The 17301-nt window shown below is 39.3% G+C and overlaps 1 long non-coding RNA gene across 1 annotated transcript; it reads right to left on the minus strand.

Annotated features, from left to right (window-relative positions):
- Positions 1 to 208: 208 nt before the first annotated feature.
- Positions 209 to 17300, minus strand: LOC127561156 (uncharacterized). The gene is made up of 5 exons (XR_007953468.1): positions 17207 to 17300; positions 3187 to 3291; positions 2789 to 2834; positions 1641 to 1742; positions 209 to 479 (listed from the first exon to the last, which is right to left on the minus strand). It is a non-coding gene; the product is annotated as an uncharacterized LOC127561156 (long non-coding RNA).
- Position 17301: the final 1 nt, after the last annotated feature.

Below are 17301 nucleotides of genomic sequence, written 5' to 3' on the forward strand. Positions count from 1 at the left end.
TTAGGCTGGCATTTAAGGTTTACCAAAATTTGGTTTCACTTTTATTCTTTTTTTAGTATGTAATATTTTTATTTTTCCCAGTTACATGCAAAATAAATTTTTACACTTGTTTTTATAACTTTGAGTTCCAAATTCTCTCCCTTCCTCCTTACCCCCATACCCCATTAAGAAGGCACATGTGAAGTTAAGCAAAACATTTCCACAAAAATCATGTTGTATCACTTTATTCTGAGAGAATTAGCTCTATATACTCTATAATAAAGATAAATTGGACCAGTGATGTCAAACTCAAATGGGAAAAAGGCCATTAAACAGTACATTAAAACTCTGGTACCCAGGACTTCTCTTCTTAACTTCAAATCTGGTCTCTGACACTCATTAACTGTGTGGCCTTGGGGAAATCACTTTACCCCGTGTGCCTCAGTTTCCTCGTCTGTCAAATGAATTGGAGAAGGAAATGGCAAATCACTCCAGTACTTCTGCCAAGAAAATTCCAAAAGAGTCAAATTGAAAAGCAAAATACACATATATATTTTGTTAAATGTTTCCCAAATTACATTTTAATCTGGGGGCTTCAGCAAGCCATGTATAATGCCTCTGAAGACAGCCCAAGCCTTTTCATATTCTTGCCTATATTCACAACATTATTCTTCTTTAGAAAGCCCTCTCCTTACTTCTGTTAAATTCTTATCCATTCTGCTTCATCTTGTCTAAAACTTCCCCCAGAACCTTTAGACTAGCCTCTCTATATAAAACCAAAGTTCTGATTTGTATCCACAAGAGTCAACATTAGTGCTTGTTATGAAGTAGCATTCAAATCCTCCAAGATCTGGGTAGGACATCTTGCCCAGTTGTCTCAGAAAGAAGAGGAAAAAGAACATTATCCTTGTTGGTAGAGAAGCACCTTCTTTTACTTCCTCTACTCATGATCAGGTTATCTCTCTTTTCCCCCACTCTACCACTGGAAAGAGTAAACTGTTTCTGTATCAGTTCAGGCTTTAACCCAAATGCCTACTTTTCCCCAGATCCCCTTTCCATCCCTTTTCCCTTCCTATTCCCCCAAACCAAGTAAGTAATGTGTCAAATTTGACTCTGGTAAATAATAAAGGGCTATGAAATAGCATCTTTTTATCTAAAACAGGGCCTCTTATCTTGATCTTTTGTTTTTAATTGATAGTTTCAATATAAATGATTTTCTTTGTAATTTTGGGCATTTTATTTTAGGCATTTAAAAACATTATTCTAAGAAGGGTTTTACATGTATTTTAACATTTAACATGTATTAGACTACCTGCCAGCTAGGGGAGGAGGTGAGGAGAAGGAGGAGAAAATTTAGAACAAAAGGTTTTGGAAGGGTCAATGTTGGAAAAATTACCCATGAATATGTTTTGTAAATAAAAAGTTGTAATTTAAAAAAAAAAAAAAAAAAAAAAAGGAAGAAGGGTTTTATAGGGTTTCCCCAGACTGCCAAAAGAGGCTCGGGACACACAAAGGCTAAGAAACTCTGATCCAAAGGGAATTCAGAGGAAGCTGGATAGTGAAGATGGTGATTCAGTCCTGGGTATTAAAAAACAAGCCCAGATCATTTGAGTCTGGAAAATTGAAAGAAAACCGCTTCTGAAACTCAATTTATTGCTTACCTCAATAACCCATCCCAGATGTCACTTATTGACAGAGCCCTTCAGACCTAGTTTTGATCCATATTCATGTTTCTTCATCTAATCCTTACAACAATCATGTGCCTAAAAGAAAGGCAGTGTATTCATTACCCAATCAGGGAGTACAATATCTGAGTTGTCTACAAGGTGATGTTCACCTTAAGACACTAGCCCAATAGCCGCCCCAGATCTCCCTGGCACACGTGCAGGAGAGGCTGAGCACCCTGTATGTTCACTAGATGATATTTGGCTTACAGATGTCTCAATTATTTCCCTCCCTTTCTCCCCCAAACTGGAAACTAGCCCATGGCTAGTGTGGCATGCTGCCTCAGTTCAGAATTTAATCTTGTAGATCAAACAAGAATATTATTTAAAATATCTAAAATATATGATCTGTAAGTAGTTATAAAGTCCCACTTCATCTCTTTCTGGCTATGATTTTCCACATTCACAGGACTCAAAGACTTAACATATTGTGAACATGTATTTTACTGGGCACAGCAAAAATGGAAATAGGTGAAATGGTCTCATATGAATAATCCATCTCTGGTAATTTCCCAAACCTTCCCCCAGTTTCCTCCCCCAACTTCTAGATCCTTAGTTATAGTCAGAAGAATTCCCAAATCACAAGTATCCAAAATTTTTATTCAAAACTCTCATGGAAGAAAAATAAAGGGAGAGAAATACATCCAGGACTCTACTTGCAAGTCACACACTACATCACGATCAGCCTTCCCCTACTTGTTTATTAGTTTTGGGGTTTGTCAAAAACTGCCAGTTGCAGAAAATGTGTCCTTACTCCAGATCACAGATTTAGAACTGGATACAACGTTAGTCTAAAGGTGAGGAAACTGAGGCTTACAAGGTGATTTTTTCAGATTCACTTAAAAAGTAAGATGCTGGAACCAGGATTTGGACCTGCGTGCTCAGACCCCTAACCTAAGATACTTTTTACCTAACCTAGGATATTTACTACCTTAATCACTTCTGCAGTCTTACTTCTGAGAGTCTTTTCCCAAGTCTCAGGCCACAGGAGCAGCAGTTGTAGCCACCACCAGTTCAGACTGATCTAGTCTACTTCCTAAAAGTCCAGCAATTCAAATTCAGAGGTGGCTCCCACTTAGCCATACCTGTTAGGCTTCCAACAGCAGTGCTGAAAACTCCAATCCACAAATCCTAGAGGGAAGTGAGAGGAAGGAGAAAGAATGAATCCTGCATGCCAGGATACAAAGTTAATGTTTCTCATGGGAGAAACTTTCTATTTTCTATTGAAAATTCTGTTGGAGGCTTTCCACCAATCACTAGCATGTGCTCCTCCCATGACTCCCAATTCAGGTGAAGTGATGATTAAAAGGGAAGAGCAGGCAATCAGCCACCTTTTTATGTCAGGACCACAGAATTCGTTTTGCAGTCTTTTTTGGGGGAACCATCACTATCCTGGACACAGAAATCAAGCAGATAAGAGGGCAAGCTGATGGTATCAGCTATATTCCCATTGCTTTCCCACTCCCTTTTAGGTCAGACTTACCATTTGGAATTGCCTCACTTGACAGCCCTTGGTTCCCAAACTAGGAGATATATAGTCATGACCATGAAACCAGTCAGCTAAGGCTCATGATAGGTTCTTCTTTCCCTGTGGGCAGAGAAGGGGTGATACTCTTAGAACCTCATAAACTTCAAATAGCATCTCTATGAGTTTGTGAAGATATGGAACTGGAAAGAACTGCTAAAACCATCTAATCCAACCCCTTCTTTTTATAGATGGGGAAAATTAAGGTACTGAGAGTTGAAGTGATTTGACAAGATCACATAGATCAATAGTTCTTAAACTTTGGTCCACAAATCCATATGAGATTGAATAACTGAATGGAGGAGGATGTCAAAAACTTACAATTTATTATAGTAAATGTTTGCATTACATACCTTTTTTATATATCTAGGTACCTGGGTCACCTAAAAACATCTCAAGTAAAAAGGGGTCACAAGTGGAAAATCTTTAAGACGTCCTGACATAGAACATAAATATCATTTATTCATTTCTACAATATTTATTTTTAAATAAATTTTTATCATTATCATCTTTTGTTTTTACATTGCCAAAATTTCTCTCAGTATCTTCCCCCCAGTCCTTTCTCCCAGGTCCATATCACAAAAAAACAAAACACAATTTTTTAAAAGACAAGAACAAGGAAAAAATTCAGCATAATTAATTGATACATGAAAAAACCTTGAAAAACACATGCAGTATTACACACCCAGGGATCTATCACTCCTGCAAAGAGATGGGTTCAGAAAGTCTTATCTCTTCCTCAGGATCATACTTGTTTTTTATAATTCTTCAGTGTTACCTTTTGATAGGTTTATAATGGGTTGTTCTTTCCATTTACACTGTTATTGTCATTTCACATACTGTTTTATTAGCTTTGAATCAATTCATGTAGGACTTTTAATGCTTCTCTGTTTGTCATGTTTAAATTACAATATTCCATTATGATCATATACCACAAATTGTTTAGCTCTTCGTCAATCAATGGGCATCTACTTTGTCTTCAGGTCTTTGCTACCACAAATGGTGCTGCCATAAATATTTTTATTAATATGAGGGCTTTCTTCTTAGCAGTAACTCCCTTGGGCTATATGAATCAGTGTATTCATGTAATAGTGTATGTTATACTTATCTGTGTATGTTGTTCTGGATGGGACCTAACTCAGGCTATTTGTCTGACAGTTTAAATCATACTGAAACCAAGAAAAACGAGCATGGAAGAAAAAGAAAGATGCACTCTAAGAAAGAGGACTAATTAAACTATAATGAAATAAGATACACCACAGTTAATAAAAGGAATCTATTTAATTGTCAGAAAAGGAAACTTAACCAAGATAATTCAAGAGGACAACATGAGTTGATTCATCTGAGCACAAAATTGCCCAAGTGGTCTTGCCAGCCAAATATCAAAGAATGCCTGGAACTCTATTTTCTATTCGGATGACCAAGAAGTGATGTCAGGAACCTCAGTTTTCAGTTTCCTCTCAAGTTTCAAGGATGGTTTAAATACTTTTTAAGGAAAATTTGCAGGGGCATATGTCATTATTCCCCTAAAATGTAAGTTCCTGGTCCAACCTTTCTGGAGAGCAATATGGAACTATGCCCAAAGAGCTATCAAACTGTGTATACCGTTTAATTCAGCAGTGTTACTATTGGGTCTGTATCCCAAAGAGATCATAAAGGAGGGAAAGGGATCTACATGTGCAAAAATGTTTGTAGCAGTTCTTTTTGTTAGTAGCAAGGAACTGGAAACTGAATAGATGTTCAATCAGTTGGAGAGTATAAACATTATGGAATATTATTGTTCTATAAGAATTGATCAGCAGAATGGTTTCAGAAAAACCTGAAGAGACTTATATAAACTGATGCTAAGTAAAGCGAGTAGAACCAAGGAAACATTGTACACAGCAATAACAAGATTATGTGATGATTAATTCTGATGGATATGGCTCTTTTCAACAATGAGGTGAATTCAGGCCAGTATCCAATGATAAAGAGAATGATCTACAACCAGTGAGAGGCCTGTGGGAACTGAGTGTGTATCACAACATAGCATTTTCACTTTTTTGTTGTTGTTTGCTTGCTTTTTGTTTCCTTTATCATTTTTTTGATCTGATTTTTCTTGTATAGCATGACAATTATGGAAATATATTTAGAAGAACTGAACATGTTTAACAAATATTCGATTACTTATTGATAGAAGGAGGGGGTGGAAAGAAGGGAGGGAGAAAAAATTGGAACACAAGGTTTTACGAGGGTGAATGTTGAAAACTATGCATGTATTTTGAAAATGAAAAGCTAAAATAAAGTAAAAAGTAAGTTCCCTGAGCTTGCTAATGGTTTGTTTTTGGTAAAATTTATATTTTTTCCTTCAGAGTCTAATAAAAGGTGTCAGGGCAGCTAGGTGGAGCAGTGAATACAGCACCAACCCTGAAGTCAGGAGGACCTGAGTTCAAATCTGCTCTCAGACAATTAACACTTCATAGCTGTGTGACCCTAGGCAAGTCACTTAACTCCAATTGGCTCCAGAAAATAAATATAAATAGAAGGTGTTAAGGCAACACAGAGTGGGTGCTTAAATGTTTATTTTGTTTTTACTGAATGTTTAAATTTAAATTTAAATTTTAAATTTTTAAATTGAATTTGAGTATTTCCCAGGTTTGAGCTAGTACCAAAACTAAGATAAAGGGTTATTGATCCTGCTTCTCAACTAAATTGTGACTAAATCAAAACAATATACCATGGAGTAAGGAAGAAATGCCCCCAAAACACATCCTCCCTTCTCCTCATTTATCCATTCTGAATACCTCCAGGGATCACCCGAAGAGACTAAATAAACAAGCAGATTTCTCTCCTAGGGATTCTGCTTTTCTGTGTTATTAAAGACAGGGTGAAGAACTAGATGGGACAATAAAGGTACCTTAGTTGTAGTATTGTTATTGTAACATACAGATGTTCTTCACCCCCAAGTCAGTGGGCCAAATTGAGATCATTATGGAACTTGAGGACTTAGTGAGAAGGGTGTAAACTAGAACCAACCTACCCAGGAGGAGGAACTTGGAAGAGTAGAGAGAGGAGGTACTTGGCTTCGGGGGCCCAGTTGTGGGCAGGGCCTAGGATTTGGCAGGGTACCCTGTATAGTGACCTAGAAATATATGCTGCCAGCAGCCCAGGGAAGCCCCACCTGGCACTGCCCAGTGGCTAAGCGGTATCACTAAAAGGCATCAAAGTATGTCTGTCACTCTCCCACACATACAAAAATGAGTCTCTCTTCCCTCTCCTATAGCCCAGTGTCGCTGCCTGAACTGTCTTCAGTATACCTGCCCTATCTGGAGAAAAGACAGGACAGAGACAAAGCAATATATTTATAGGACATGGGCTTGATTCCCAACTCCACTGTCTAATAGGTGCCATCCTGAGAAAAATCAATTTCCCATGCCTCAGTTTTCTCACCTATAAAAGAGGACTCATTTTCCTTTCAGTTCCAATTCCTATGACTCTAGGATTTCTGGATTCTTCTACCTAATTAGGATAGTGGTCCAAAATTTTATGTGAACCTCTTTCCCTTACCCTACCCCATTCCCTCAAACCCTACTTTTTACTTTTCTTGGACTTGAGATGAACAGCACATCACTATCCATTCCATGGTGTGATCTTGTTTTTAATTTTTATTTTTAAAATAATAGCATTTTTTTTTTCCAAATACATGCAAAGATAGTTTTCAACATTCATCTTTACAAAACTTTGTGTTCCAAACTTTTCTCCCTTTCTGCTCTCCCCCATTATTGAGTGATCTCTAATCATTTCCTCCATCCCAATCTAACATCCCTCCAATTTACAAATTTGCAGTCAGAATGAGAAGTTTCCAACAGCTAAAAAGGCTAGTCATGTCAGTCTAGTAATGATAATACATTACCTTTTTATTCTTTTCAAGGCAAAAAAAAATGCAAATGACATACTTTAAAGTTTAGCATATAATAATAACACTTTCTAAAATTGGGGTGTATGGATTGTTCAGGGAGGACCAGCACCTCCACTGTGAGAGCTTGCTGAGAGCCCTCTACAGGGCTGCTCATTTACCTTTGGTATCCATTGCTCATCTAATTCTCACCCATGGCTCTAAGAATAGCATGTACAGTAGCCACACTCTAGTAAACTGTCTCAAAAAAGACTAAGCCAAGTTGACTGCAATCAACAGTCCTCAAACCCACTGGTGAGTTAGGGGATGACTACATGCAAGTGAAGGTCTCCCACAGTGAGACAGGAGGATGAGAACACCATGAAGGCAGCTGAAGCAGGTTCTGTGGAACATTAGCACTTGGTCAGACTTCTAAAAATGTCATCCACAGATACCTTGACTTTTGTTTTGCCAATGGACTTCCACTGACTCTAGAAAAGAGAATGATGACTTTGTGCAGCTCTGCCTTCCTTAAATCCAATTAACCCATATGTCAAGACATCCCCTCTGATGTCGTTGATCCTCTTTGAAAATGAAGAACAAACAGACCTAGACAATCCACGAAACAATAAATCAGGCTCTGATTTGCAGTTTTGTTCATTCTGAGAGATAAATAGCTCATGATGAAAATTTAACTAACACTCTCGAGCTAGGATTTGGTTGGAACTAACTCCAACACACTCTTCCAATTCAACTATATAAAGAAACTGAGGCCCAAAAGGCTTTGCTTACTGTCTCAAGAGCTAATCTGGACCCCTCTTTGGAGTGCTATAGTCCTATCATGGGCTGTTGTCTCTACTAGCTAATTTAAAAATAATAGATTTAACACCTAAAGAGACTTTAAAGATCATGCAAAGTCAAACCCATAATTTTTCAAATGGGGTAATTGAACCGAATGAAAGTGAAGTGAATTGTCTTAGGTCATACAAGTAATGAATGGCAGAGATGGAATTGGAACTCAGGTTCCAAGATTCCAAATTCAGACCTCTTTTCCAATGCATTTAAGTTGCTCTCCCGTTTGTCTGAAAGACTGGGAAAAATCCATGCTTGAAAGCAGGAAAGATAAGATCTTTTTCTCTTCTTTCCAAGCAAAAATATCTTTTTTCATCATTATCATGAAACATCCCCTATAGTTGTTGTCTTCTCCTATTTATATATAAATTATTTGAGGGCAAGGGTTATCTTGCATTTTTAATTTGTACTTCCAGTGGTTGGCATATAGTAAAAGCTTAATAAATGCTTTTGAGTTGTTCATTCATTCACTCTTCTGAATATCAAGTCTGTCCTAATAATACCAAGAAATAAGAGAGAAGTTTCATAGCCCACATCTGGGGAAAAGACAGCCTGAACAGGACATAAAAACTTAGTCAGCAGGATGGGCATACACAGAACCCCATGTTCCAACCCTCTGACACATCTGTACAATATTCAAAAAAACCAAGAAATCATTTATTTATTTACTCACTCAACAAGTATTTAGTCAGCTTTGACAAAGGGCCCAGTCCTATACTAGGTGCCAGGAAGACGACAAACTATAAGGTTGAGTCTCACTCTGTCTTCAAGGAGCTTATGGTCCAGGTACAGAGATAACCAATTAACAATTGACATTTTAATTTTTAAAAATTAAAATTAGCATTTTAATTGTTCTGTGTGCCAGGCATTGAGCTAGGTCCTGGGAAAAGGACTTGACTATTTCATATAAAGACAAAAAGATGGAACAGTCCCTGCCTTCAAAAAACTTAACTATCAAACAAGTACATATTCAGGAACAGGAAATGGACCTGTGATTTAAGTGAAATAGGGAACTCCTCTCACAAGTGCTGTTTGGCACCTTCTCTTCAAGTTGGTATTTAGTCTTTTAAAGCTGTTCTAGGTCCAAAGCCAATCAATGTCAGAAGTGAGACTAGAATCCAACTTCCTTTATCTGCAAGGCTGGCTCTCTACCTATTGCCTTTAGTACAAAGATAAGCATGTATAAAATAAATAAATACAAGGCAATTGGAGATAGGGGAGGGCACTAGCAGCTGAGGGTATCTGAGGAGGTCTTTGATTGGAAGCAAGACATAAACAGCAATTCCTCTCCCTTTCCCTTCCCTAACTCCCAGAAGCTAAAGACTCAAAACAAAGGTCCAATAGAACAAAATATTCATAGAAACTTTCTTTATGGTTACAAAGAAATAGGAACAAAGTGGGTGCCTAACTATCAGAGAATGGCTACAGCATACAAATGTAAAAGGCTTGTCCATCAAGAAATGATCAAATATAAGGAATTCAGAGAAACCTGAGAAGATTTGCATAAACCAATAACTTAGTGAAATAGGCAGAGCCAAGAGAACAATATATGGACTGAGTTTACCAATATATATGAAAAAAAACTCACTAGAAAGGAAGTTGAACTGAGTAATGGGAAAACCAGCAAAGATAATAAAACCTAACCTCCTCCCTCACTGCAAAGGGGCGGGAGACTACTATTTATGATGTACTTTGTCAGATAAGGTTTATATAGCCATTGTTTAATTGTTCCTTCCTCCAAGAGAGGGTTCAATATCTGAATCAGGAGAGAGGTAGGAAATGTGATATAGACACAAACAGCATTAACTAAACATATTTTGTTTTAAAGAAGGTAAAAAGAGGGGCAGTTAGGTGGTATAGTAGATAGAGCACCGGCCCTGAAGTCAGGAGGACTAGAGTTCAAATCTGGTCTCAGACACTTAATACTTCCTAACTGTGTGGCCCTTGGCAAGTCATTTAACACCAATTGCCTCAGGAAAAAAAAATTAGAAAAAGAAGCTAAAAAGATACTAATTGACAAAGTTTCATACAGGTTATTGAGTGATGTGAACTCAGATTCTCAGCCCTAAAGTCCTTAAGAATCGGTTTTATAGTGGAAGAAATTCAGGTTCATGGGTCACATAGCAAATTAAGAGACAAAGGCAGGAGTTGAATCCAGTCTCTTGACTCCCAACTCAGGGTTCCTCAGACTACATCAAGCCAGCAGGCCCCAGCTCAGAGCCTCTAAAAGGCTTTTTAGAAGAAGGTCTCCAATTGCTTTGTCACCAAGGAAGTGATAGGGAGAGTATATCTCCTCCAACTGCTCCCCACTCATCCCCACTCTCCAATTTCCCCCTCTACTCTTCCCACTTTCCCAGACCTTTTCTTTTCATTCATATTCATCTGTGAGAAGAGGGGGTGGAGGCATCTCCAGGATAAGACAGCCACTAGGCCAGAGGTGGAAAATGGAATTCACACTGTGGTAAGTTTAGAGACTGACCCTGTGATTTCATTGACTGTCGAGAACTTTCAGGTGAGGAAATTCCCTCTACCACTCAAGCTAGGCACCTCTCTACAATGTATAATCTTAAGAGGGATGCTGAAAGCAGTGAGTTAAGTGAATTGTTCAGGGTCATACAATAGTGTATGTGTGTGTGCATATTTACATGTATATATTGTGTGTATTTTTCTCCAAAGGAAGACTTGAATGCAGATCTTCCTGTCTCAGGAAGATCTCCTCTTAAGTAATTCTCTTAACTAATACTTCACAGAGTCTGTACTCTATTAAAGGTTATGGCCAATGAAAGGTGTTTTGTTTGGAGAAATCACAGGAATTTGCTTATTGTTGATTTCATTTGATGCTTGTTCCCTGAGCAAGAAGTGAAAAGGGAGTATAGTGGCTAGAAATTGGAAATTGAAGGGATGCCCACCAATTGGAGAATGGCTGAATAAATGAATGATATGGAATATTGTTGTTCTGTAAGAAATGACCAACAGGATGATTTCAGAAAGGCCTGGAGAGACTTACATGAACTGATGATGAGTGAAATGAGCAGGACCAGGAGATCATTATACACTTCAACAACAATACTACATCATGATGATCAATTCTGATGGAAGTGGCTCTCTTCAACAATGAGAGGATTCAAATCAGTTCTAATTGATCTGTAATGAACAGAGCCAGCTACCCCCAGAGAAAGAACACTGGGAAATGAGTATGGATCACAACATAACATTTCCACTCTTTCTGTTACTGTTTGCTTGCATTTTTGTTTTTCTTCCCAGGTTATTTTTACCTTCTTTCTAAATCTGATTTTCTTGTGCAGCAATATAACTGTATAAATATGTATACATATTTTGTATTTAACATATATGGGACTACCTGCCAACTAGGGGAGGGAATGGAGAGGAGGGGAAAAGTTGAAACAGAAGTTTTTGCAAGGGTCAATGTTGAAAAATTACCCATGCATGTTTTGTATATAGAAAGCTATAATTAAAATTTTAAAAAAGTGAAAAGGGAGGACTAGGCAGAGGACATTGAGGAGACCAGGTTTGGAAGTCAATAGGATAGGAATGCAGAAGGAACTCACCATTTACCAAAGAACCAGATTTTGTTTTTGGATAGCTGTTAAAGTAATATTCTCCTGAAATCAATCCTAAATTTGCCTCTTTGAAACTTCTACTGTTGATTTGTAGTTCTTCCCAAAATCTTGTCATTTCCATCTTTGAAATATCTCTCATCTATGTTTCTTTCTCTCCTCTAACACTACCCCCACACTGATGCAGTCTCTCCACTTCACATGACACCTGGACTATTGAAAGTCTCCTGGTCAGTTGTCCTGCCTCAAATCTATCCCTACTATGGTCCATTCTCCTCTCATCTATCAAAGTGATCTTCCTCAAATGCAGATCTGAACTTGCCATTTCCCTATTCAATAAACTCCAATAATTCTATAACTTCCAGATTCCGTTTGGCCTTTTTGCAATCTGGCCCTTTACCACCTTCCTAATTTTCTTTATTCTGTTCTCTATGATCCACAGAGAGATATCCCTCTTCTTCTTCTGGGTCTTCAATTCCCTGGTTTCCTTGAAACTCAGCTGTTCAAATCCCACTTGCTATGAGAGATAACTCCAATTTATACTGTATATGTCTGGTATGTACAAAACTTTATATATTACCTTTCCCATTAGAATGTAACTTCCTGCTATAAGAAATAAGCAGAATGCCCTCAGAAAAACCTGGAAAAATTTACATGAACTGATGCAAAGTAGCAGAACCAAGAGAATATTGTTCACAATAATAGCAACACTCTATGATCAACTATGACTGACTTAGCTATGTCCAGCAATATAATGATCCAACACAATTTTAAAGGTCTCATGAGGAAAAGTGCTATGCACATCCAGAGAAAGAACTGATGGGAGTCTGAATGCAGATCAAAGTATATTATTTTTACTTAATTTTTTGGGGGGGAGAGTTGTCTGTTTCTTCATTCACAACATGACTAAAATGGAAATGTTTGCATGATTGCACATATATAGCCTATATCAAATTACTTATTATCTTAGGAAGGAGGAAAGTGAAGGAGATAGGGAACTCAAAATTTTTAAATGCATGCTATAATTTTTCTTTACATGTAATCAGAAATTAAATACAATTAAAAAAAACTAAAACAACAACAACAACAGCAAAAATGATTTCCTTTAAGGACAGAGACTGTTTTTGCTTTAATTAGTATTCTCAACATGTAGCCAGCTCTCATATGCCCAAGTTCTTTTAATTTCCTCTTCTATAAACTCACCAACCTTCTAAATGATAAGGACTTAAAGCTGTTAACAGTCTAGCTGTCTTTTTCTGGAATTTTCTAGAAATCAATGTCCTTAAAATGTGATAGTTTCCAGAATTTAAAGACACATTACATATAAAGTTTGATCAAAGCATCTACAGAGGAACCATCTTCTTATTGCTGGAAGCTAGGTCTCTCAATGTAGGAGGAGATGAATTTTTTTTTAAATCACTTTATTAACTTATATTGAATATACAAGTCATTAAAATCCCCATTTATCTTTTTCAGATTGCTTTCTAACTGCTCCTTCTACTACCATCTTGGTAAAGACCATTTCTCAAACACATGTATAAGGCTTTGTATTTATTCCTGTTACTTTTTATCTTATTATATTCAGCTAACTGGATTTTTTGAAAGATAGCAGAAAATTACATAACTAAAATAAAAAATGACAAGGTAAAATCATAATGACTACATATGATTGTATCCCAACCAAAATAAGCACCTCACTACTCCTCTCCCTCATCTGACAGGGGAAATGCTACATACTTTTGTACTTACTACTAAATATCTATATGCTTGGAATTAGGAAGCTTTGAGATCAAAACCATCAAAACATGGTGAATCTGTGCAAGGTATCACTGTCAGTTTTCTCATCCTGCTAATAGAGATAATAATAGTACCTACCTCCCAAAGTTATTATAAGGATAAAATGAAATATTTGTAAAGCACTTTGCAAATCTTAAGACATTCTACAAATGTTAGCTTTGTTATTATGAGCTAGGTACTACTCATCCTCCAAGACTTACCTTATCTGTGAATCAGCTCACACCAATCTACAAAAATAATCTTTCCCCTTCTTAATAATCTGAAGTATTTGATCTACTTTGACAAGAAGGCTCACTGAATTTAGAGCTAGAAGCAATTTAAGAGTTCTTCTAGTCCAAACTTTTCATTTTACAGATTGGCAAATGAAGTACCAAAAACAAGGGGAAATAACTTGCTTTAAGTACATACCACTAACACAATAGCAGAACTGGGACTAAAATTCAGATTAAGGGATCATAGACTTGGAGATGGTTACTCATCTTGGAGATTACCCAATTCAACCCTGTCATTTTATAGATTGGAAAATGGAGGCTCAGAGAGGTAAATTAAGTGCCCAAAATGACAAAGGTAAGTTGCCTTCCGGCTCCAAATTAATTCAGCACTAAGACACTCTTCCTACTCAATGTCTTATAGCATCTCTCCTCCTGCTACCTAATTTTCTTTTAATCACACTGTGTCTTGGTGCTAGATTCATTATAGGGACCTTGAGGGCTGAGTATCTTCTTATAGTCCTTCAAAATACCTGGTTACAGGGCTAAGTACACAGTAAAACAAGTCAACATTGGGGGAAGAAATGAATGAATTCAGGAAATCTGGGAAGGGATGGGAAAAGGATCTGGAGTTAAAGTGCACAGGATTCTTAACACTTCCAGAATGTCAGGGATGAAATTGACCCTAGAAATAATCTAATAACCCATTCTCCCCTTTTAATAGAATAGGGAATTGAGGCCCAGGGAAGGTAAGTCACTCATTCCTCTAAGATTACTTAGTGAGTTCATGATAGAACCAGGAGAACCCAGGTTTCTTTTCCATACATCAGGTTGCCTGTGTAACAGAGAAGCCCCTCCCCCTTTCCAGGCCACACAGGAAGCCAGGGAGATGCATACTTCCAGCAGTTAAAACACTTTTAAGGGGGAGGGGTGTGTGTGTGTGTGTGTGTGTGTGTGTGTGTGTGTGTGTGTGTGTGTTGAGAAAACCTAAAATAGCACTTGGCCAGACAAGCCCTTTCCACCCCCACTTCTATTTCCAACCATTCCCAGAAGAAACTGGGGAAGCCCTAAGCACATTCTTCAAGGACAGATGGATCCTTAGGGTACAACAAGATGGCTCCCAAATCAGGACTTTGGGGAATGCAACATTGCAGCTCTGGTCAATGACTGGAGGGGGGAGGGAGGCCAGGGAGGGGAAAAGAAAGGGGAAACTCCAGCAGTTTCTATTAAAAGCGCTCTGAGGGTCATATATAATCAGCTCTCAATACTCACTTCCCAGTCTCTGAAAAACTAGTTCTAGTGACGGGACTGTAACTCCCTACTGCTGCCTGGTCCTTCACCCTGGTCTCTCCCCCCAATCTCCCTCCTTTTTTTCGACTTCCTTCTATGCCTTCAATTTCCTTTTGGGGGTTTAATGATGTGACTTTATGTCACCTGAATAAAAATGCTCTTCCACCCCCCTTTTTTTTCCCTGGTGGGAGGGAGGGAAAGGATTGAGTTTTTAAAAATCCATTAATATTTGATTTGGGCCATTGCTCCCTTACATCAATAAATGGTCCAGATTACATGCTCCAATCTTAATCTCCTCATTTTCCCAAAACCTTCTCCATTTGGGAATAGTTCTCTTTACTACCCTATCTCCTGGTCCTGACGCTTGGAGAAATAATCCAAACTTTCCTTCTCCCTTCTAAGATTGCCCCTAATTCCATCTCCTTCCTAAAAGCCCATCTCCATGCAAGCCAAAGTTACAGCCAACTGTACTGTGCCTCCCCTATCTGCATCTTTAAAAAATATTTTTTTCAGATCAAGGCAGGAGAAAAAACTAAGGCTCCAATTCCAGGACTGGCTCTTTACTATCATTCTAAGTTTAGGGGTTTCTTCCTTAGAACTTTTTTTTTTCCCTGAAGGGAAAGGGCCAGAGAATGAATGACACGGGAAGGAAGAAATAAAGAAAAGAAACATATGAGTCACAGTTGAGTGTGTCACCGAGCTCCGCATTGCTATACCCTTCATCACAGAAGGTAGTGTGAGGACTCCTTCAGGAATTCTGGGGCTAGAAAGTTTGGGACAAATGGAAGTCAAGATCTCTCCCCTCCAAGTCTGCCCCTTTCACTCCAAGACAAGCACTAGGAACACCAGAAAAAAAAACTTTAACAAGAGCCAGGTCACCTGCCCAAAGGACATTCCATTTTATATTTTAGCCAAGCAGGGTAATTATTCGTCTAACAGGCTGTGCCTTGATTATAAGCCATTAGCGTCCATTAATAAATTACAGTTTGATTTCACACACGTTTTAATTCAAACCGTCTTGTATTTCACAATCAGCCAAACTTTGGTCTACCCTTTCACAAGTAGATAAGGAGTAAAGCCCCTAGACAATCTAACTTAGTTTAGGGAAGTGGAGTACTTTATAAAGAGAAAAACTATAAATTGGTTTTTTTTTTCTTCTTAGGGCCAAGCTAACAGGTGTATCAGTGTTTAGCCCTAGCACAGAGAAAGCACCTACTTACACGAGGGGCACTGGGACTAAATGTGTGTACTGACTTGTACACCCCCCACCCACATACTTGGGATCGCCCCACCCAACTCCTTCCACCTCCACGGCAGGAACTGGGGTTTGTTTTGGATTTTTTCCTAGAATAAAGCTAGAAGGGACCCTGGAGATGATTTAGGCTAAGTCCCTGTTTTCACGCATGAGGAAACTGGGTCCCACAGAGATTACGTTAGACTTCCTCTAGATCTTACAGTCGATAAAAAGGCAGAGAAGACCTCCTGGTTGCAATCCTGGCGCCCTTTACACTATTAACTCCCCGGCCTCTCCAGCTCACAACTGCCCCTAACAAACAAGAAAAGAGACCCCTAGTTTCACCAAGGCAAACAGGGAGGGGGAGGGGAAAAGGGGAGGGGAAAAGGAAAGAGACTATCCAATCGGGCATGTGCGTCCCTCCCCAAGAACCACAACCCCAGGGCTTCTTCGAACAGTGCGTAGTAACGCACTTCCACCTCCAGACCCCACACTCGACCACGCGCCTTCAGCCCCCAACCCCAGGACCACGTGGAGACAGGTACTAAGAAACTCACCATGCTCTTCACCCGCGTCCCCCCTCCCGCTCTGAAACCTGATCCCTCAGGCCCACACTTAGCCACTCCACCCTCACCCCACCCCCACCCGCGCCCACCTAGCACGATAGCCCGAGGCCGCCTTTTTAAATCCCCCAGCTCATTTGCATGGCCCCGCCCCCATGCAGTGACACAGCCTCAGCGCGGGCCAGCCCCGGGGGCCGCCCCCAAAAAACTCCCCCCCCCTTGCCCCCGGTCTCTCTTTTTAAGCTCTCCTGAGCCGGGGCTGCGCTTCTCTAATTGGGAGTGTGAGCCGGGGCTATTTCTGGAGCTGGCGCCACTCCAAGAGGGCGTGAGTTCGCGGCTGCTGCTCGGGCGGTTTTCTACCTTCTTTTTTTCCCCCCTTCTCTTCTCCCCCCCCTTTTTCTTCCTCCCTTCCACCACCCTTTAAATAATTTATTTTTGTTTATTTATGGGGGGGAATGCACGGGCCGGACCCGGCTTCCTGCCTCATGCCTTGATTTTTTTTTTTAATTTATATTTATCTCCCCTCCCTCCCCCCTTCCCTTCTGTATTCGTCCCCCCCCTCCAATGTGACACATAAATACCCCGCGGGGGCCTGGGCGGCTGAGCACGCGGCCGGCGGTCTCTGAGCGCTTCTCTCCTCTCTCCTGGTTTCAGATCCGCATTTGCAACAAGCGGC

This window comes from Antechinus flavipes, chromosome 4 (genome assembly GCF_016432865.1).
Source record: "Antechinus flavipes isolate AdamAnt ecotype Samford, QLD, Australia chromosome 4, AdamAnt_v2, whole genome shotgun sequence".
In the NCBI taxonomy this organism is placed as follows: domain Eukaryota; kingdom Metazoa; phylum Chordata; class Mammalia; order Dasyuromorphia; family Dasyuridae; genus Antechinus; species Antechinus flavipes.